Consider the following 23,953-nt stretch of genomic DNA (forward strand, 5'->3'; position numbering starts at 1 on the left):
ACACGATGGGTACTAACATCAATGTCTGTGCAGGTACCACGGTCCTACACTTCACTTGTATTAGCTCTCCTTCCGCCTTTCTCATATGATTAGACCAGAACCTTATTCTATTCATTGTCTGGCAAAGCGTATTTCTGACCTCGTACTGCTGACCACCCCAATGCATCACCTGACCTTCTCCATCCCAGTGAAAATCGCTCTACCAATTAAGTCCGCACCCATGAGCACTTCGGTTGACAAATAATAGTCTGGGACCACTACAAATCGCTGCACTAGGCTTGTCTCAGGGGCAATATGCACTACCGACGAAACCTAGCCAACAACAGTTAACTTATGCTTGGATACTGAATACAATGAACGTCGGTACTTGCTAATCTTTAATCCTAATCTATTTGCTGTACTTTCTTTCATCAATGTTGCTACACTACCGGTATCTACAAAAGCTGAAACCTGATACTGTCCCAAAATCAAGAGTATCACTGGAGTGTCTACTTCACCTCGAACTTTTCGGACTTCCTCCACCTCAGTATCTGAAAGTTTCTGACAGCCCTCATTCTGTTCTACATCCTGTACGCTACACACAACATGACTAGCAGCCTGCATTACCTCAGGGGCCTCTAGTCATTCCCTAGGCAGTTGGGAGTCTGGATGTAACTGAGAATCCTGCTGTGGGAGCGAACTAGCTGTTGCGGTAGGTGTGCTTGGCATGCTTCTCTCCTCTTTTCCACTCAAGTTACATCTACCAGGGCATCCCTCATGTCCCCTTCTAGAGTTTGCTTTCATGCAATCAAAACAAATTCCTCGCTCTGGTTTCCTTGGACAGCTCGCCCTGTCATGTTTACTGCCATATGAACACCACCCACAAGGCCACATTGTAGGTCTAGGTTTAAAGGATACCTGACGTACAGGTACTTGAGTCACTGGACAAGAGTTGTCACTAACAACTGGAGGTGTGATTCTAGTAAGGGTTGGAACATAATTATCAACAGACCCTTGTTCATCCACAACTCTCGCCACTCTATACCACTGTCTGTAACCCCTTTCTCTTTCTAATTCTGAAATAAAGGTCTCCTCCATTCCCAGATCTTTAAACATCTCTAATCGTTCCCTAACTTCCTGCGTACATTACGTAGCACAGCTTTCTTCCACAACTGCTCCACATTGGGAGGGTTAATATGGGGATGTTCTCCACAAATTGCCCTAAAGTTACTCTTGAACTTTCTAACAAATCTCTTAGACTGATCCTCAAAGTTATACTCCATTTGGGCTAGCTCATGGAATGCATCAGCGATCACTTCGGGACCTCTGAACTCACGCTGCAACAATGTCTTAATGTCCCCATAAGTACCACCTGCCTCACATAAGCTTAGCTCTCCCAGAACATATGTACGCAACTCTGTGTCCATACGGGTGAGTGCTACCGCCTTCCGCTGTTCTAAGTTAGTAGTCACTGACTCGACCTGCATTAGAAAGTGATTCACCAGGGTCCTAGTATGTAGACCATACATTTCACTCATCCTTAGAACATCAACATCCTTACACTCTAGTACTACCGAATTCCCCTCATAGCTCTGCATACCTCCTACAGGCAAATTTGACCACTGTGGAGTTGACTGCCTAAATGGATTTCCAGACTTTATGAGGATAGATTGTGATGGGCCAACAACCTTGGTTGGGACGTGTCTGGGTGGGCCTAACATCTCCTCCAAAACTCTTATACACTCAAAACACTCATCAATTGCGGAGGGTTCCTGCTTCACACCTACTTCCTCAGGCATCTCAGTCTCAATGTCAATCAATTTTTCAACACGGGACTCCATCATGAACTATACAAGCTTGAGCAACCCCAGGAGGTGAATGCTCAAGTAGTAAAAATTCCCAGCTGCAGCACTAAGATAGTACACACTAAAAATACACATACCTTATAATTCTACATATAATGCCAAGTACATAAACCTTTGAGAACTGGGGGATGTGCTATTATCATAATCAGATGTAATGACAATTATTTAAATGACCTCACAATTACTGGTTACAAGTTTAATTACTCTCACATTAATAGGTCATCCCATCACTGTGCCACCACTTGTACTGTCACCTTTGCGATCCAGACTTTTACGTGGTCAAAATGGCAGCAATCAAGTCACTAGTGATGACCAATGTGTGTTGGAACGGTCGGGAACTCAGATTGACGGAGATTCTCTCCCAGTAGCGGCCTCTTCGGTTGCGTTTATTTCTTTGCAAGTGGCCAAGTTAAGAGTGGTAGCATGACAAAATGATGGGGTCAGTCTCCAACTCTGCCAACCCAAGCTCAACTTTCGCAGTTTCCCCAAAAAGGCTTCTAAGGTTACACATTAACAAACTACTAGGTATGAGCTGTACCACAAGTTCTCAAGGGTTATACAAACAATAAGGTTCGAGTGGGAGAAAATGTGTATTAACAAGACCAAAAGGTAGAAATCATCCCCACCTATTTGCTTTACAGTTTAAACCTGATTCAGTTGGCGCTTTGATCAATATATATATATATATATATATATATATATATATATATATATATATAGATATATATATATATATATAGGTCCTAATATCAAATCCACAAAACTTAGCTCCTTTGTCCTAGTCCAGCATATTCCTTCATAATCGTCCCCCAGAGCACATAGTTCACTGGTCCATTCCTCTGCCACTCCCGACCTTGACCTCCACACTGGGACCTTGACTCACTCTCTGGGACTTCGACCTCCACACTTGAACTTTGACTCACTCACTGGTACTTCAACCTCCACACTTGGACCCGCTAGAAGTTAATATGTGTAACGAATAGCTGTTCTTCTCAATGCAAGTAACCCCTTCACATGATCAGAAAAGTCTTATAATAAAGAAACATGAGTTACAACACTAGGCATCTTAAGTCATAACGGAATAACACATGACACTATAGACACATACGTCTGCTCAAAATACTACTTATTGTAGGGATAACATTGAAGAGAAAGTACTATAACAAATACAGTAAGCATGAATAACTTTTAACTCTAACCATGAAAATCATTACTGCATCAATATCATTGTGCCTCACAAAGTAACTACGTGAACATTAACTCACAACACAGCACTAATAAGTACTGAATTCCAAAGTCATCCCAACACATATTAAAAATTTACAGTTCCCGGGCACCTGATACTTGGCCCACAAAAATCACACATTTATCTGAGACTCATACAGAACTAGCTAGCATTCTCGTATTCCAGTTACTAAATAATAATACAAAGTACGGTACACAAATATATGGGAAATACCTCACTATTCAGCTCACAGGATACCAGAGTGGTGAGCGGGAAACTCGGGACTCGCTTTTCCAGTGGTTAATGGCGTCACCATTACACACTTCTTGAGGAACGACAACACTTGATTCTACCCTAGTCTATTTCTTTATTTTGTCACTATTATCACTAGGGGGATATTACTATTCGCGCTTTATGTTAAACGTGAATAATATCTAATTACTTACAGAATTTCTTGGGGGGGGAGGAGGATGACGACAGTACCGACCATCCGTCACCTATCACGGCCGGTGAGCGAGTGAAACACACCAAAACTGCGTGATTGAAAGGGGGAGGGGGGGAATAATGGCTTACGCCATTTAAAATTTTTATTATTACAGACTCGTGATAGGCTCAATGTGATGTCTTTCCCTTTACAATCGATTACCCGAAATAAATGACATTCTCTAGTTATAATAACTACTCAACAACACGCCTCTCTTTATACCCTCACATCAAAAAACAATAAAAATCATCGTACCTTACATCACTTTGCGCACGCGTACATTATGCTGGATTACATGACCAAGGCACATATTCCCATCTCACTCGAGTTTTTATATTATAAAGAGACTTAATACTAGTAAATTACAGTAGGAAAAAAAAAATGACTTTGCAACTAGGTAACTTAATCTATGTTCTGGTCACGTCCGCATGGTAACAACTATGCCCCGGCCACACACCCTCACTCAACCGAACTTTTGGTCATATAAAATGAACTAGATACACTCATTATCACTTCCGGGCACTACATCTGCCCACAGTTAGGGAAGACCAAGAGTTCAATCGACTGGACCTGAACTCCTCGGAAATACCCAGTACCCATACTTAACACACACGGTACATAAGTTCACCTACTTGACCAGTCTCCCTCAATACAGCTACTGTGGGGTGTTCCACAAGCTCCTTGCTCGTGAGGGGAAACCAATCTACACGCCTCCAAAACACTAGCCAATGTGTCCTATACTGCGACTGTGGGATATTACATAAGCTCCATGCTCGAGAACAGTCGGCGGCTATCGTATCCACAAAAAAAAAAAAAAAAAAAATCACAAGGAGAATATCCTGCTTCAAGAAACTTTGTGCTTAGCTAGGAATAACACGAGCCACTCCACTGCGTTCTGTCCAGAGAGACCGAGCGAAACCTACTTACCTCTCCTAATATGCGAGAGCCCTATAGTTCAACTTCTTCAGGCCCTACAGAGAAACTGGAAACTTCCCCTCTCTCTCGTAGCAATCCTATACTGCAGTTTGGGTATTACATACACTCAGTGTTCGAGGTTCTCAAAGCAAGTAGGAAACCTCCAGGTGGAGACCTTCAGGTAGAACTGCCCCTCACATGTACAGTTCCCTAACTATGGGGAAAAAATAAAAGGTCCTAACTGGGAGATCTCATCCCTAACTAGGCCTAACAATCTAACCTAAACTAAAAGAAGAATCGAGGTAAGGCAAGAACGATGGTCTATACACTGTGGTGCACTCAATTTGACAAACACGCAGCTTCCACGCCTCATCTCTCGAAAAGCTGGACATACCCTAAATAACTACTCAACCCAATTACGAGTAATCAACCCAAAATTACAACTCATAGGTACTGGTAAAAAAGATACACAGGTACAGTCCGAAGAGACCTGGATGGGCATACCTGACTCCATGTTCCCAGCCAGTTAAGGCAAGGACAAGAGGTGATCAGAGAAAAAAAAAATGAGTATATACAACATATACACCATACACCCATCATCTACGTGTACTGCAACCTCTCAGGCAGTCTCCAGGATCTTACATTAGGCAGTATCTCTTCCTCATCCTCACTTGCCAAAAACTTGTGATCCACCATACTCAATAAGGCATCTCTTTCAACATATCTCTTGACCTTTTCAGCTGCTCTACTCAAGATGGTGCCATCAAACACATTTTATAACTCACAGGCTCTACCCTGATTGATAACTTTGACAATCTTGTAAGGACCCTGCCATTTTCTATGTAGCTTTGATGCCATACCAGGCAAGCACTCTTCGACATAGATCCAAACTAATTCACCTGCTTCTAGAGAGTCATTCCTACGTGCCTCATTTGTTCTGTTAAGGTATCCTGCTGTCATCCGACGTTGTGTCTCTTTGAGTATCTGTTTGACCTCTAGTTTCTCTACACCGTCTTCATCAGTGGGCAACTGCAAATCTCCTACCTCACGATTTGGATGACGACCATAAAAAGCAAAGAATGGTGATGTACCTAGGGACGTATGCACTGCATTGTTTAATGCTTTCTCAGTGTCGCACATGTGCATAGGCCACGTAGTCGGGTGTTCTTGGCTCAAGATTGCCAGAACTGTCTTTAAGGTCCTATGTGCTCTCTCAATAACTGAGTTTCCTCGGGGATTGTAGGGTAGACAGAATCCTTGCTTAATCCTGGCTCTCCTACAAAAATCTCTAAACTCTGCACTGGTGAATTCTCCTCCATTGTCCATGTTGACTACCTGCGGCTTGCCATACCTACAGATGTCCTTCTTAAATTCTTCATCTACAGCTTTGATGGATTTTGTGCAAAGGGGGTAGATACATAGGTACCTAGAAAAATGGTCTATCACCGTGAGACAATACCTGTGACCACTCGTACTGTTATGTAAATCTATGAGGTCTATCGCAACTCTCTGACCATTACCATCAATTGGTGGCATTTCCTTAAAATGGAGCACAATCTTCCCGTGACCCTTGAACTGCTGACACGACTTGCATTATTTAACAAAATGTTGCACATTGGTCAGTAGAGACGGCCAATAGAAAAACTGACTTGCCTTGGGTACCATCTTGCGTTCTCCTAGGTGTGAAGGGTTATGAACAATTGAACAGGCAATAGCAACTAAAGACTTCGGAACTACAAGGCACAACCTCGACTTTCCCATTTCTTCTCTTCGGACATACAGAATCTCCTCGTTCATTTCAAAAGCATAAATGGGACAATTACCAGACAACTTCCTGGGTAACTGACCTCCTTCTAAATACTGAATTACCTGCCTCCACCTCGGGTCTGCTCTTTGGGCTTCCCTGATCTTGTCCACCATAAGGCCCAGCCACCGAAATTCTGCATTAGATTGAGTTACATCTGAAGCCTCCTCGATTGCTCCTACTGGTCTATTCAAAGCATCTGGGATATAATGATTCACACCCTTTTTATATCTTATCACAAAATTGTACTCTCTCATCTCCAACAAATAACATGACATACTTGGGCATTTAGTCTTTTACTTAACCTGCCCCATCCCGAAGTTTTTGGACCTTTTTTTTTTTTGGCTCAAACATCCGCTTTTAGTGAGAAACATCGAAAATTCATAGAGTAATCGCTCACCTGAGGTTTAAAATACCGAATTTAGGTACGAGTAATTCCTTACCTGACTGGGTTTTCTAACAGGCTGGCACCAAAGAAAACGAGTTCTATGGGAGGGTAACTATTTTATCCACTCATAAACAGTATTTATTTATTTACTTGGTACGAATTTATAAGTAGTACAAGAGTATATTGGTTTTCAAACAGTAATACAGGCATTATAAGCATTGTTTCACTCACTAACTCATCACCATTCATGACCTTTTTTTTCCCACATTACCTGATCATCATTTCTGACTGTTTCTTCCTCTAATGCTATGTAAACTTTGTCCTCCACATTGTCATCGATTGGGGAATCACTCTGGCCCTGAATGTCTTTATTGGCCAGGTCACTGGTAACAGGTGAATTGCCGAGACAATGGCGTGCAGGGGGGGTGGAGAGGTTATACGGTGTAAGGCATTGTTCCTGCTTGGCATCTTGTAGAGGAATAGAGGATGGTGTCCCGTGTACACGTGCTAAAAATCACTCGCGAAATCACTCGCGAAAATTGAAAATTATGCAAATTAGGAACCTTGCAATGTTGCCGTGTTAATTCACGTCGCCGGGACGGCACGGGTTAAAGATGGTGGTTAATGGTCTATGGTCAGTGATGATGGAAAAGGATTTGCACCATAAATAGTGGCTGAAAAATCTACACTCACTACTGCCATAGCTTCCTTGTCTGTTACTGAGTATCTTTTTTCTGTCGGGGTAAGTTTTTTTGAAAAGTATCCAATAGGTCTCAGATCTTCTCGCCCTCCAGCTGCATAAGAGCTCCGCCAATGTGCGAGTCGCCAGCATTTGTGTGTAAATCGAACGATTTAGTTAAATCTGCCTTTACTACTACTGAAGCTGACACTAACTTTTGTTTAAGAACTAAGAATGCATTCTCACACTCCTCTAACCATTCAAATTTTGCATCCTTCCTAAGCAAAGTAGTGAGAGGACTGGCGATGTTAGCAAAGTCAGGAATGTGTTTGTGATAGAAGATTCAGATGCCCACAAAGCGTCTCACTTCCTTGGCCTTCGTTGGTCGTGACATGTGTTCAATGGCTTCGAGATTCTTACTGTCAGGGCGTACTCCTTTCTCCGACACTATATGTCCCAAGAACTTAATTTCTTGCTTTATGAAAGAGCATTTACTAGCATTAAACTTCATTCCAAACTCAGTTAATCTTCCAAAGGTAATCTTCAGTCGGTCTAGCATCTGATCGAAAGAGTCTGCCCAAATCACAACATCGTCCAGGTAGTTACGGCACCAAACTTCGCTAACTAAAGGGGCTAACACTTGCTGCATTTTTCTCATGAAAGGGCTGGACTCACAGACAATCCAAAAGGGAAGTGCTTGTATCTGAACAAATTAACTCCATCAGAAAAAGATGTCAAGTCTCGAGAGCTTTCATCTAACCGAACTTTGAGGTACGCGTCTTTCATATCAGGGGTGCAGTAAAACTATTTCCCAGCGATTTCCTCTACTAATTCGTCTAGTCGGGGAAGGGGCTGGATATCTATCTTGATCTTCCTATTAAGAGCCCGATAATTAATACACATCCTTTTACTGCCGTCGGGTTTGCAGACTAACACTATCGGAGCTAAATATGCGGTGTTCGATTCCTCAATCACATCTTTTTCAATCATCTTATCAAGCATCTCGGAAATTATCTTCCTTGCTTGCTCAGGATGCCAATACAAGGGCATACGCACGGGTTCAGAGTCGATGGTATCAATGTGGGCTTCGGGTACTTGAAGGGTGCCAACTTCCTTTGGACCAAGAATGAACAGTGTATGATTATCCAATATCAGCTCTCTTAATTTGTCCCTCTGTGACTGAGACAAATGTGCCCACTTCAGCTCTCCGAGAATTTAATTAAGCGCAGCATGACGGTCACTCCCATCCCATTCCTGATCCATGTGTGGTAACACATGGATCGGAATGCACCAGTCGAGCAGGGCAGTACTCCCGAGGTGGATGGAAAGCTGATGACAGGGAGTGCTGGAGCTCCCGTTTCATCAGCCTTCAGGACTAGTTCCTGACCATCCCCCTTTGCTGAACTTTTTCAGTGTCTCAGTTACACAGAGAGTAGGGCAGCATGCTCTCCAGTACAAATTTCTCTAACTATCTTCACCAAACTACATGCACAGTACAAACTACACTTCCTGTTCAAAATTTACCAAAAATGGCGTCGTTTTATCAAGCCTCGGAGTCCCCAGGGAGGGGGACCATAAATGCCCCCACCATCTGCCCCTCTCCCGGTGACGACTCAAGGTGCCTGGAACCACTGTCTGACTCTCTTCTTCTTCATTTCTGCAACATTCGCAGCCTTTCCTCTAACTTTCGCTCTGTTGAGCACCACCTCTCCTCCTCTAAACCTCACCTTCTTTTTCTAACGGAGACTCAGCTGTCTGAGGCAACTGACAGCAAACCCTTTTCTGTATCCTCCTACTTTTTCTATACTCATTTCAAAGCCAAAGGTGGCTGTTGTGTATATATACGCAACGACTTATCTTGCTCTCATTTTCCTGAACTTGATTCTTCTAAATTCTCCACACTCTGGCTTCGGCTTTCCTGTCATTCTCTGACTAAATATATCTGTGCTGTTACTTATCCCCTAATTCTACTGACTATCAAAAATTCTTCGACTATCTTACTTCTATGATGGAACACATTCTACCCATTTCTCCTTTCGCTGAAATCTCCATTCTTGGAGATTTCAATGTTCACCACCACCTTTGGCTCTCCTCTCTTTTCACAGATCCACCTGGTGAACCAGCCTACATCTTTTCTATCCTTAATGACCTAGAGCAGCTTGTACAGCACCATACCCGTATCCCTGACCGCCTTGGAGAGAGCTCCAACATACTTGACCTCTTCCTCACAACTAATCCTTCTGCTTACTCTGTTAATCTTTTCTCTCCGTTGGGCTCCTCCGATCACAACCTTATTACCTTAACCTGTCCTATCACTCCGGTACGGCCTGTGGACCCTCCAGGGAAACGTCGTCTGTGGCATTTTGGAGCCGCAGACTGGGAGGCCCTCAGGCAGTATTTCTTTGATTTTCCCTGGAATGATTATTGCTTCCATGGCCGTGAGCCATCTGAGTGTGCCTTGCGCATTACGGAGGTTATTCTCTCGGGCATGGAAGCATACATTCCTTTCTCATATCCTTTGACTAACGCAAGAAAGCCTTGGTTTAATCACACTTGTTCTAATGCTGTCCGCAACAAGGAGAGGGCCTACAAAAGGTACCGGAGCCAACCCACCCCTGAATCACATCATCTTTACGTTTCTGGCCGGAATCGTGCTAAGTCTATTCTTCGCTCTACTAAAAATAATTTCATCCATACTAAATGCTCTCAACTCTCCAACTCGAATTCTTCCCGCTCCTTCTGGCATCTTGCCAAAAATCTTTCTAACAACTTTACCTTATCATCCTTCCCTCCTCTTTTCTACTCTGATGGTTCTGTAGCTATTTCTTCTACTGATAAAGCAGATCTCTTTGCACAGACTTTCTCCTCCAATTCTACCTTAGACGATTCCGGTGCTGTTCCTCCATCACTTCCCCCCTCTGACTTCCTCATGGCTGACATTAAAATTTCTTCAGTTGATGTATTTTCTGCCATCACTGGCCTCAGTTCTAACAAGGCATATGGGCCTGATGGGGTCCCTCCTGTTGTTCTCAAGAACTGTGCTTCTGTGCTTACACCCTGCCTAGGCAAACTCTTTCGTCTTTGTCTGTCAACTTGTACCTTTCCTTCTTGCTGGAAGTTTGCTCTCATTCAGCCAGTCCCAAAGAAGGGTGACCACTCCCAACCCTCCAACTATCGTCTAATTGCTTTAACGTCCTGTATTTCAAAAGTTTTCGAGTCAATTCTTAATAGAAAAATTTTAAGGCATCTTTCCTATCACAACCTTCTTTCCGATCGTCAGTATGGGTTCCGTCAGGGACGTTCCACTGGCGATCTACTCACCTGCCTTTCAGACTCCTGGTCATCCTTCTTTCGGGACTTTGGCGAAAGCTTTGCCATTGCACTTGACATCTCAAAGGCTTTCGATCGAGTCTGGCATAAATCTTTAATTTCCAAACTGCCCTCCTACGGTTTCTATCCTTCTATCTGTGCCTTCACCGCTAGCTTCCTTTCTGGTCGTTCTATAGCCGCTGTTGTAGACGGCCATCGTTCTTCTCCTAGATCTATCAACAGTGGTGTTCCTCAGGGCTCTGTCCTATCACCAACTCTCTTCCTTTTATTCATCAATGATCTTCTAAGCTGTACATCTAACCCTATCCACTCATACGCTGATGACTCCACCCTTCACCTTTCCATTCGGTTCTCGCAACGCCCATCTCAACAGTTACTTCAACAAACAAGGGATGAGGCTATGGCACACCTAATGTCTGACTTGGCTCGTATCTCTGACTGGGGTAAAAATAATATGGTTGTCTTTAATGCATCTAAGACTCAGTTCTTACACCTATCAACCTGACAAAATATTCCACAGGTATACCCACCAATGTTTAATAATATTCAGCTTAATCCTGCATCATCCTTGAACATGCTTGGGGTTTCATTTACTTGGGACTTATCTTGGAAAGATCATATTACATCTCTTGTAAAATCTGCTTCCAAGAGATTGGGTGTGCTAAGCCGACTCCGCTCTTTCTTTACCCCTGCGCAATTGTTGACTCTATACAGGGGTTTTATCCGCCCCTGTGTGGAGTACAACTCTCATGTGTGGGGAGGCTCCCCACATACAGCTCTTCTCAATAGGGTGGAGTCAAAGGCTTTTCGTCTCATTAACTCTCCTCCTCTTACTAACTCCCTTCAACCTCTGTCTCTTCGCCGCACTGTTGCATCTTTATCTCATTTCTATCGCTACTTTAATGGTCACTGCTCCTCTGAACTGTCTGCTTGCATTCCTCCACCTCTACGAAGGGCGCGTAGCACCCGTCTGGCAGCAAACTCTCATCCTTTTTCTGTCCTACTCTCTAATGCAAGAGTTAACCGTTACTCCCAGTCTTTCATTTATGAAACAGGTCAGATCTGGAACTGTCTCCCTCTGTCTGTATTTCCTGCTGCCTATGATCTCCAGTCTTTCAAACGCAGTGTGTCCAGGCATCTCAAAATGATTGGATCTTGAATTTGGCTCTATATTGTATTTTGTTTTTCTCTTGGAGGGAACTGTTACTGCGGGCTCATGGCCTTTGGTTCCTTCTTCCTCGCATTAAAAAAAAAAAAAAAAACGAACTACTGGTGCCACAAGGTCACCTTCTGCCTCGCCTACTGGTCGCACTAATTCAAGTGGACTTCTGTTCTGTTCCTTGGGGCTAAGATAAGGAATATTCGACTAGTCAGCAACATAGTACGTCCCTAACACTTGTCCTGAGTTTAGCTTCGGTGGTTCCTTGGTTTCATTGGCAATGGGTAAATAGCATGTCCCAATCTCACTAACTCTCATGGAACAATTTGGTGTTAATGAAGCTTTACCCCTGGCTTTCTGAAATTTACTAACATGTAAGACATCTCTGGGCTTTCTGTCTTTTAACACAATGGGTACTAACATCAATGTCTGTGTAGGTACCACGGTCCTACACTTTACTTATACTAGCTCTCCTTCTGCTTTTCTCGTATGATTAGACCAGAACCTTATTCTATTCACTGTCTGGCAAAGCTTATTTCGGACCTCATACTGCTGACCACCCCAATGCATCACCTGACCTTCTCCATCCCAGTGAAAATCGCTCTACCAATTAAGTCCGCACCCATGAGCACTTCGGTTGACAAATAATAGTCTGGGACCACTACAAATCGCTGCACTAGGCTTGTCTCAGGGGCAATATGCACTACTGACGAAACCTGGCCAACAACAGTTAACTTATGGTTGGATACTGAATGCAATGAACGTCGGTACTTGCTAATCTTTAATCCTAATCTATTTGCTGTACTTTCTTTCATCAATGTTGCTACACTACCGGTATCTACAAAAGCTGAAACCTGATACTGTCCCAAAATCAAGAGTATCACTGGAGTGTCTACTTCACCTCGAACATTTTGGACTTCCTCCACCTCAGTATCTGAAAGGTTGCGACAGTCCCCATTCTGTTCTACATCCTATACGCTATGCACAACATGACTGGCAGCCTGCATTACCTCAGGGGTCTCTAGTCATTCCCTAGGCAGTTGGGAGTCTGGATGTAACTGAGAATCCTGCTGTGGGAGCGAACTAGCTGTTGCGAGAGGTGTGCTTGGCACTCTTCTCTCCTCTTTTCTACTCAAGTTTACCAGGGCATCCCTCATGTCCCCTTCTAGAGTTTGCTTTCATGCAATCAAAACAACTTCCTCGCTCTGGTTTCCTTGGACAGTTCGCCCTGTCATGTTTACTGCCATTTGAACACCACCCAGAAGGCCACATTGAAGGTCTAGGTTTAAAGGATACCTGACATACGGGTACTTACTGCTCAACACTGGGAGGGTTAATATGGGGATGTTCTCCACAAATTGCCCTAAAGTTACTTTTGAACTGTCTAACAAATCTCTTAGGCAGATCCTCAAACTTATACTCCATTTGGACAAGCTCACGGAATGCATCAGCAATCCCTTCAGGACCTCTGAACTGACGCTGCAACAATGTCTTAATTTCCCCATAAGTCGCATGTGCCTCACATAAGCTTAACTCTCCCAGAACATGTGTACGCAACTCTGTGTCCATACGGGTGAGTGCTACCGCCTTCCGCTGTTCTAAGTTAGTAGTCACTGACTCGACCTGCATTAGAAAGTGATTCACCAGGGTCCTAGTATGTAAACCATACATTTCACTCATCCTTAGAACATCAACATCCTTACACTCTAGTACTACCGAATTCCCCTCATAGCTCTGCATACCTCCTACAGGCAAATTTGATCACTGTAGAGTTGACTGCCTAAATGGATTTCCAGGCTTTACGAGGGTAGATTGTGATGGGCCTCCAACCATGGTCGGTGTGAGCCTGGGTGGGCCTAACATCTCCTCCAAAGGTTTAATACGCTCAAAACACTCATCAATTGCGGAGGGTTCCTGCTTTACACTTACTTCCTCAGGCATCTCAGTCTCAATCAATTTTTCAACACGGGACTCCATCATGAATTATACAGGCTTGAGCAACCACAGGAGGTGAATGCTCAAGTAGTAAAAATGCCCAGCTGCAGCACCGAGATAGTACATTCTAAAAATACACATACCTTATAATTCTACATATAATGCCAAGTACATATACCTTTGAGAACTGGGGGATGTGCTATTACCATAATCAGATGTAATGAAAAGGGCAGTAATAACGTCACTAGTGATGACCACTGTGTGCTGGAACGGTTGGGAACCCAGAGTGACAGAGACTCTCTCCCAGTAGCGGCCTCTTCGGTTGTGTTTATTACTTTGCAAGTGGCCAAGTTAAGAGTGGTAGCATGACAAAATGATGGGGTCAGTCTCCAACTCTGCCAACCCAAGCCCAACTTTTGCAGTTTCTCCCAAGAGGCTTCTAAGGTTACACATTAACAAGCTACTAGGTAAGCTCTATACCACAAATTCTCAAGGGTTATACGAACAGTAAAGTTCGAGTGGGAGGAAATGTGTATTAACAAGACCAAGAGGTAGAAATCTTCCCCACCTACTTGTTTACAGTTTCAACCTGAATCAGTTGGCACGTTGATCAAAAAATAATATAGACATGGTCCCATTATCAAATCCACAAAACTTAGCTCCTTTGTCCCAGTCCAATATGTTTCTTCATAATCGTCCCTCTGAGCACATAGTTAACTGGTCCATTCCTCTGCCACTCCCGACCTTGACCTCCACACTGGGACCTTGACTCACTCACTGGGACTTCGACCTCCACACTTGAACTTTGACTCACTCACTGGTACTTCAACCTCCACACTTGGACCCGCTAGAAGTTAATATGTATAATGAATAGCTATTCTCCCCAATACAAGTAATCCCTTCACATGATCAGGAAAGTCTCATTATAAAGAAACATGAGGTACAACACTCGGCATCTCAAGTCATAGCAGAATAACACATGGCACTACAGACACATAGGTCTGCTCAAAATGCTACTTATTGTAGGGATAACATTGAAGAGAAAGTACTATAACAAATACAGTAAGCATGAATAACTTTTAACTCTAACCATGAAAATCATCACTGCATCAATATCATTGTGCCTCACAAAGTAACTACGTGAACATTAACTCACAACACAGCACTAATAAGTACTGAATTCCAAAGTCATCCCAACACATATTAACAATTTACAGTTCCCGGGCACCTGATACTTGGCCCACAAAAATCACACATTTATCTGAGACTCATACAGAACTAGCTAGCATTCTCGTATTCCAGTTACTAAATAATAATACAAAGTACGGTACACAAATATATGGGAAATACCTCACTATTCAGCTCACAGGATACCAGAGTGGTGAGCGGGAAACTCGGGACTCGCTTTTCCAATGGCTAATGGCGTCACCCTGAGTCTACTAATACCAAGTCTGTTCACTTTCCCTCAGGGGGCAGGGAGGCATGGCTTGTGTGTGACGTCAGTTGACTTAAGTAACAGAAAATGTATAAAAGGGCCGACTCAAATTAAACATTTATAAGAGAAAACGAAGAAGGGGAAGAAGTGCGGACTCGTTTAACCATATAACATAGCATTAGGTTCCCTCACACCCCTACGCCATCCCTCACACCCCCATACCTTCCCCTACACATTTCAGTCCCTTTCTTCACTTCAGACTGAAAATGTGTCATGATCTGGAGAATGTAGCATACATCCACTCACGACCACGGTCAGGCGTCAACTGATCTTGCTTTTCATGCAAGCTGACGTCACTCTGATGCTCCGCCCCCTGTGCCAGCTTGGACCCGTTTTAGGTGGAAGTGATCCGACTTGATATTAGTAGACTTAGGGCGTCACCATTACACACTTCCTGAGGAACGACAACACTTGATTCTACCTGAGTCTATTTTGTCATTATTATCACTCGTGGGATATCACTTCGCACTTCAACATGTTAAGCATCAATAATATCAAATGACTTACAGAATTCCTTGGGGGGGGGAGGAGGATGACGACAGTACCGACCATCCGTCACCTATCACGGCCGGTGAGCGAGTGAAACACACCAAAACTGCGTGATGGAAAGGAGGAGGGGGGGAATAATGGCTTACGCCATTTAAAATTTTTATTATTACAGACTCGTGATAGACTCAGTGTGATGTCTTTCCCTTTACAATCGATTACCCGAAATAAATGACATTCTCTAGTTATAATAACTATTCAACAACACCTCTCTCTTTATACCCTTATATCGAAAAACAATAAAAATCATTGTGCCTTACATCACTTTGTGCACGCATATATTATGCTGGATTACGTGACCAAAGCACATATTCCCATCTCACTCGAGTTTTTATATTATAAAGAGACTTAATACTAGTAAATTACAGTAGGAAAAAAAATGACTTAGCAACTAGGTAACTTAATCTATGTTCTGGTCACGTCCTCTTGGTAACAACTATGCCCTGGTCACACACTCTCACTCAACCGAACTTTTGTTCATATAAAATGAACTAGATACACTCATTATCACTTCCGGGCACTACACCTTCAACATATTTAGGTCTTCAAATGTCTCGGCAACATAAAGACTGACAATAAAAGCTCTTGCTTCTTTAACAATGCCGTCTGTTAGATCCAGTTAAGCACCACTTTCACCGTAACATATCTCTGAATACTGTCCAACTTCCTGTAAAGGTATCATGGCTGCCTTCCTTTTTCCACGATGGTAAATGTAGCTCACGCTGTCAAGTCCAAAAATCACGTAAGCGAATATCGGTGCACGTGCAAGATGACGCAGCCCTGAGGGGATATTCTCCCGCATTTGGTCTGATCAGCTATTTCAGGTCAGGTGCGGGTAAGGGGATGTCTGTTATGATGTGGCAGGGGTAAATCAGCTCTGCTGTCGGGCCCTGCTGCGGATGTCACTGATTGCATTGCGCAGTTGACCCTTGTGCAGTGTGGTGCGATGAGGATCTGTCCGTTCTCCCCTTTGGGGCTACGATGCGAATGAATGTGTTTGAATGGATGAGTAAATGGGGAGTGTGTCGTCCTGTCTCGGCTACCTCCCTTTCCTTGGGAGAAGCAGCCTAGGTATATAGATAGATAGATTTATGTGACAACAACTGTCCAAGTTCATGCACTGATAAACACTTATCCAGCTTCTGAATCCACATTTTTGTCACAGACTGTAAATGACAGTAGTGGTACATGGACGGGACAACAATGTCTATGTCTGTTGCTTGGACTACAACACGTGATTGTTCATGAAGTCTAGTTGCATACGCAAGATGAGCTATTATACAGGTATCTGCTTCTTTGTGCTCTTCACATCTGAGTTCTTCAATGTTATGAACACAGCCTCTACTAATCCTTACAGTCTTATCTCTGCTGGAAAATGTACCACCAAGGACAAGGGAGATACCTTTTGGTATAAGGGTGTCCTTCTTTGCTTTTTGGTGATATGAAGACTGCATATCAAAAGAACTTACTAAGACAAGTATATGCCTACTTTTAGGATCGCAACTCTTGTCACAAAGAAAACAGCAAGTTTTAGCATCTATCTTTGTTGGTAAAGTTGATCGACTCGTTACACAACCAGTTGTATCCATTGGCAATCTGCCACTCGGTTCTCCTGCTTGTTGCCTGTCTGCCTCTAAGAGCTTCGATCGTATTTTTATCTGTATATACACTTTTACATTCTTTGTGACGTTTAGGATCGTTCTTGAGGAAGCCCTCTTCATCATCAATATATTGGGATAATCTGTGGTAAACATCATCACGCCTGGTGAGCAAAACAGACCGAAAACTTAGGAATCTTCTTGCTGTTAATTTTCTGAGAAGTTTTGCAAATGTTCTCTGGTATATCAAACATTCTTAAATGTGAAGTCAGTATGTGTTCTTGGGCTGGTTTCTGCTTTCCAAACAGGATCCATTTTGACTGCTGTTCATTCCGATGTAGTCGTTTATTCTGAAATGAGAAGAGTATTTTTTTATAGTTTGCTCCTACAAAGTCTTGTCATATATATTTTTATTATTTACTCACAAATCTGAAGTATATGAAAAAAATAATAATAATCTATCTGTTGAGGTACAAGTGGGCGAGAAAAACTCAAATGTCATAGTTTTTCCATATTTCACCCTTTACAAAGGTATTTTTTTTGGCATAACTTGTGTTGTAATTCATATATCCTTTTGCAATATTACATGTATCTACAGCCCAATTGGCCGTAATGGACCAAATTTGGGCTTAAAATAATCATTCAAAGTTAAGTTTTTAGCAAATGTGTAATTTTCGGGGAAAATCGAGATTTTCGCATTAAACGTTTCAAAAAAATAAAAATAAAAAATTCGCAATGCGATTTTGAAAAATATCTTACTTTTGATACACTTTAGATATAGCCTAGTTCTTAACAGTTAAGGTGCTGCAAAATAGTTATCTGTTGGGTCCAACAAAACCCTTTTTTTTTTTTTTTTGCACAATAGCCTCATGTGGCTCCCAGACTAGTTAGGTGACGGGAGAGCGCTACCTCTCCCAGCAGGGCAGCTACCTGAGTGTGGTGGGAACTCTTGACCCGTGGTCTTCAGTCAAGCTTTCTACCACTGAGCAATCCAGGTCCCAGAGAGAGAGAGAGAGAGAAAAAAAAAAAAAGAAAGAGAATCACTATGGGTGGCGGGGATAGAGGATAGAGGGTGTGTGAGCAACATATATATATATATATATATATATATATATGCGTTTTCGTACAGTGAAAAACGAGGGTTCGCGCCCCATCAGGGTAATAAACTTTGGGAGCGTTCTTCTGGCCATGTACTACATTGGCGGATACAAGGGGTGCTGTGGTTGAACCAGTGTCGCATTCGCATACTAATGTATGCTTGCACCCAGTCGGCTTGCACGGGCCGATTACACTTGGTTCACAGACTACACACATATCCAAAGCCACTCCAACACAACAATCGCACTTACAAGCACTTCTCACACTACATACAATTTGTACTAGACAGCCTAAGCCACTTGGTAGAGATACATTGGCTGTATCGTCCCCACTTCAGTAGGGATAGGCCGGTCCTGCATTGGACACTCAAACGGCTGATGAGATGAGAGATGAGATGTGATATATATAAAACACCAGTCGTGCAGGGCAGTACTCCAAAGGTGGATGGAAAGCTGAAGATAGGGAGAGCTGGAGCTCCTGTTTCAGTCGGGACTAGCTCCCGACCATCCCTCTTTCTTGAATTTTTTCAGTGTTTCAGGAACACAGAAAGTAGGCCAGCAAGCTCTCCAATACAAGTTCCCCTTACTGTTCGGTGTCAACACCAAACTATATGCACATTACACACTTCACTTCCTATTCAAAATTTAATACAAACATTGGCATCTAATAAAAAAGCCTCGGAGTCCCCGATTGGGGGGGGGGGAGATATAAATGCCCCCACCATCTGCCCCTCTCCTGGTAACAACCCAGTGAGATGCCTGGAAGCACTGTCTGATTCACTTCTCCATTACTGCAGCATTCGCTGCCTTTCCTCAACCTTTCTTTCTGATGGGCACCACCTCCCCTCCTCTAAACCTCATCTTCTCTTCCTAACTGAGACTCAGCTGTCTCAGGAGACTGATAACAAACCCTTCTCTGCATCCTCCTACCTTCTCAATACTTGTTTCAAAGTCAAAGGTGTCTGTTGCATATACAGTATGTAGCCTAGACAACAACTTATCTTGCTTTTGAGTTCCTGAACCTGATTCTTCTGAATTCTCTACCCTCTGTCTTCGGCTTTCCTGTCATTCTCTGACTAAATATGTATGTCCTATTATTTATCCCCTGTCTCTACTGACTATGAAAAATTCTTCGAGTATCTTACTTCAAAGGTGCAATAATTCCCATCCATTTCTCCTTTCTCTGAAATTTCCATTCTAAGAGATTTCAATGTTCACTACCACCATTAGCTCTCCTCTCCTTTCACTGATCCACCTGGTGAACAAGCGTACATATTTTCTGTCCTTAATGACCTAGAGCAGCTTGTACAGCACCCTACTCTTATCCCTGACCGCCTTGGAGAGAGTTCCAACATACTCGACCTCTTCCTTAGAACTAATCCTTCTGTTTATGCTGTTAATCTTTCCCCTCTTTTGGGCTCCTCAGATCACATCCTTAACACTTTAACCTGTCCTGTCACTCCAGTAAGGCCTGTGGACCCTTCCAACAAGCGTCGGATGTGACATTTGGGAGCTGCTGATTGGGAGGCCCTCAGGCAATACTTCTTGATTTTTCCTGGAATGATTATTCCTTCCATGGTCGGGAGCCATCTGAGTGTGCCTTGTGTATTACAGAGGTTATTCTATCGGTCATAGAAGCATACATTCCATTCTCATATCCTTTGACTAATGCAAAGAAAACCTTGGTTAATTCACTTTTGTTCTAATGCTGTCCACAACAAGGAGAAGGCCTACAAAAGGTACCGGAGCAAACCGACTCCTGAATCACATCTCTTTCTATTTTTCTGCCCGGAATCGTGCTAAGTCTGTTCTTCGCCCTGCTACAAATAATTTAATTCGTACTAAATGCACTGAACTCTCCAACTCAAATTCTTCCCACTCCTTCTGGCACCTTGCCGAAAGTCATTCAAACAACTTTACCTTACCATCCTTCCCTTCTCTTTTCCACTCTGATGGATCTGTAGCTATTTCTTCTACCGATAAAGCAGAACTTTTCGCTCAGATTTTCTCCTCCAGTTCTACCTGTGACAATTCTGGTGCTGTTCTTTCATCACTTTCCCCCTCTAACTTGCTTATGGATGACATTAAGATTTTTTCAATTGATATACATTCTCTCATCACTGGCCTCAATACTCACAAGGTATATTGTCCTGATGGGGTCTCTCCTTTTGTTCTCAAGAACTGTGCTTCTGTGTTTACACCCTGCCTATGTAAACCCTTTTGATTTTGACTGTAACTTTCCTTCTTGCTAAAAGTTTGAATTCAGTCTGTCCCAAAGAAGGGTGACCATTCCCAACCCTTTAATTATCGCCCAATTGCTTTCACATCCTGTATTTCAAAAGTTTTCTTGTCTATTCTTATCAGAAATATTTAAAAATATCTTTCCTATCACAACCTTCTTTCTGATTGCCAATATGGGTTCCACCAGGGAAGCTCCATTGGCGATATTCTCACCTGCCTTTCAGACTCCTGGTCATCCTCCTTTCGGGACATTAGTGAAAGCTTTGCCATTGCTTTCTAACGGTCTCTATCCTTCTATTTGTGCCTTCGTCTCTAGCTTCCTTTCTGGTCGTTCTATAGCTACTGTTGTAGACGGCCATCACTTTTCTTCTATAGCTATCAATTGTGGTGTTCCTCAAGATTCTGTTCTATCGCCAGCCTCTTCCTTTTATTCATCAGTGATGCTGTACGTCCAACCCTATCCACTCATATACTGATGACTCCACACTTCACCTTTCCATTCGTTTCCAGCAGCTTCCATCTCAGCAGTTACTTAAACAAACAAGGAATAAAACTATGGCACACCTAATGTCTGACTTGGCTCACCTAAAATCTGACTTGGCTCATGTCTCTGATTGGGGCAAAAGTAATCTTGTTTTTAATGCATCAAAAACTGTTCTTACATCTATCAACCCGACAATATCTTCCACAGGAGTACCCTCTAATTTTTAATAATATCCAGCTTAATCCTCCTTCATCTTTAACCCTCCCCATCTCAACCACTTTTCCACCACTGACTCCCCCCAATCCCGACCATTTTAGGAAAAAATTTTTTTTGGCTCAAACCTTCGCTTTTGGTGAGAAACATCGAAAATTCATAGAGAAATCGCTCACCTGAGGTTTAAAGCACTCGATACAGGTAGGAGTACCTCCTTACCTTTCTGGGTTTTCTATCAGGCTGGCACCAAAGAAAACGAGTTCTATGGGAGGATAACTATTTTCACCACTCATAAACGGTATTTATTTATTTACTTGGTACGAATTTATATGTAGTATGAGAGTATATTGGTTTTCCAGCAGTAATATAGGCATTATAAGTATTGTTTCACTCACAATACCTGACCTTTTTTTGCCACATTACCTGATCATCATTTCTAACTGTTTCTTCCTCTAATGCTATGTAAAGTTTGTCCTCCACATTGTCATTGATTGGGGAATCACTCTGGCCCTGAATTTCGTACCATGGCATGACATGGCTATACTGGCCAGGTCACTGATAACAGGTGAATTGCTGAGACAATGGCATGCAGGGGGGGGAGGAGGTCATGCTGGGTAAGGCATTGTCCCTGCCTGGCATCTTGTAGAGGAAGGTGTCACGTGTATACATACCAAAAATCACTCGCGAAAATTGAAAATTGTGCAAATTAGGGACCTTGCAATTTTTTCGCGTTTATGTACTGTACATCGTCGGGATTGGCAGTGACAAAACGTGTGGACGTCAAACAACGTCGACGGGACGCCGCGGGTTAAATATACTTGGCGTTTCATTCTCCTGGGGTTAATCTTTGAAAGAACACATTACCTATCTTGTAAAATCTTCTTCCAAGAGATTAGGTATGCTATGCCAACTCTGTGCCCTCTTTATCCCAGCACAACTGTTGACTTTTTATGCGGGTTTTATTCGCCTGTGTGTAGAGTACAATTCCCATGAGTTGGGAGGCTCCGCACACACAGCTCTTCACAACAAGGTGGAGTCAAAGGCTTTTCGTCTTATGAACTCTCCTCCTGTTACTGGCTCCCTTCAACCTCTGTCTCTTCGCCACACTGTTGCATCTTTATTTTTTTTTCTATCGCTACTTCAATGGTCACTGCTCCTCTGAACTTCCACCGTTATGACGGGCGCGTGACACCCATTTAGCAACAAACTCATTTTTCAGTCCAACTCTCTAATGCAAGAGTTAGCCGTTACTTCCAGTCCTTCAATTTATAAACAGGTCAGCTCTGGAACTGTCTTCCTTTGTCTGTATTTCCTACTGCCTATGACCTCCAGTCTTTCAAACGCAGTGTGTCCAGGCATCTCGAAATGTACGGATCTTGAATTTGGCTCTCTGTTATCCTGTATCCTGTTTTATTTTTTTCCTCTAGGGAACAATTTGTGGGCTTCTGGCCTTTGATTCCCTTTTCCTTGCATTGTATATAAAGTACACACACACACACACACACACACATATATATATATATATATATATATATATATATATATATATATATATATATATATATATATATTTATAAATAAATAAAGATATATATATATATATATATATATATATATATATATATATATATATATATATATATATATATTTATAAATAAATAAAGATATATATATATATAGATATATATATAAAATAAATACATAAATATATATATATATATATATATATATATATATATATATATATATATATGTATATTTATAAATAAATAAAGATATATATATATATATATATATATATATATATATATATATATATGTATATTTATATATATATATATATATATATATATATATATATATATATATATATATATATATATATATATATATATATATATATATATATATATATATATATATATATATATATATATATATGTATATTTATAAATAAATAAAGATATATATATATATATATATATATATATATATATATATATATATGTATATTTATAAATAAATAAAGATATATATATATATATATATATATATATATATATATATATATATATATATATATATATATATATATATATATATATATATATATATATATATATATATATATATATATATATATATATATATATATATATATATATATATATATATATATATATATATATATATATATATATATATATATATATATATATATATATATATATATATATATATATATATATATATATATATATATATATATATATATATATATATATATATATATATATATATATATATATATATATATATATATATATATATGTATTGCTTGTAACATGACGGAGATCCCTACACCAGTTTATTTCAGATGGGGGCAAAATGTGGTCAGACTGGAAGGTTCATTTGACTAGTAATCAAGGCGCCTTATTCCTACCTCATAACTCATAATTGATGCCTATCGAATTTTATATAGCCATGATTTAATATTCGGACAGTGAGAATAGTC

This window comes from Coenobita brevimanus, chromosome 43 (assembly GCF_032717465.1).
Source record: "Coenobita brevimanus isolate Jiangsu-jjx chromosome 43, ASM3271746v2, whole genome shotgun sequence".
Classification (NCBI taxonomy): Eukaryota; Metazoa; Arthropoda; class Malacostraca; order Decapoda; family Coenobitidae; genus Coenobita; species Coenobita brevimanus.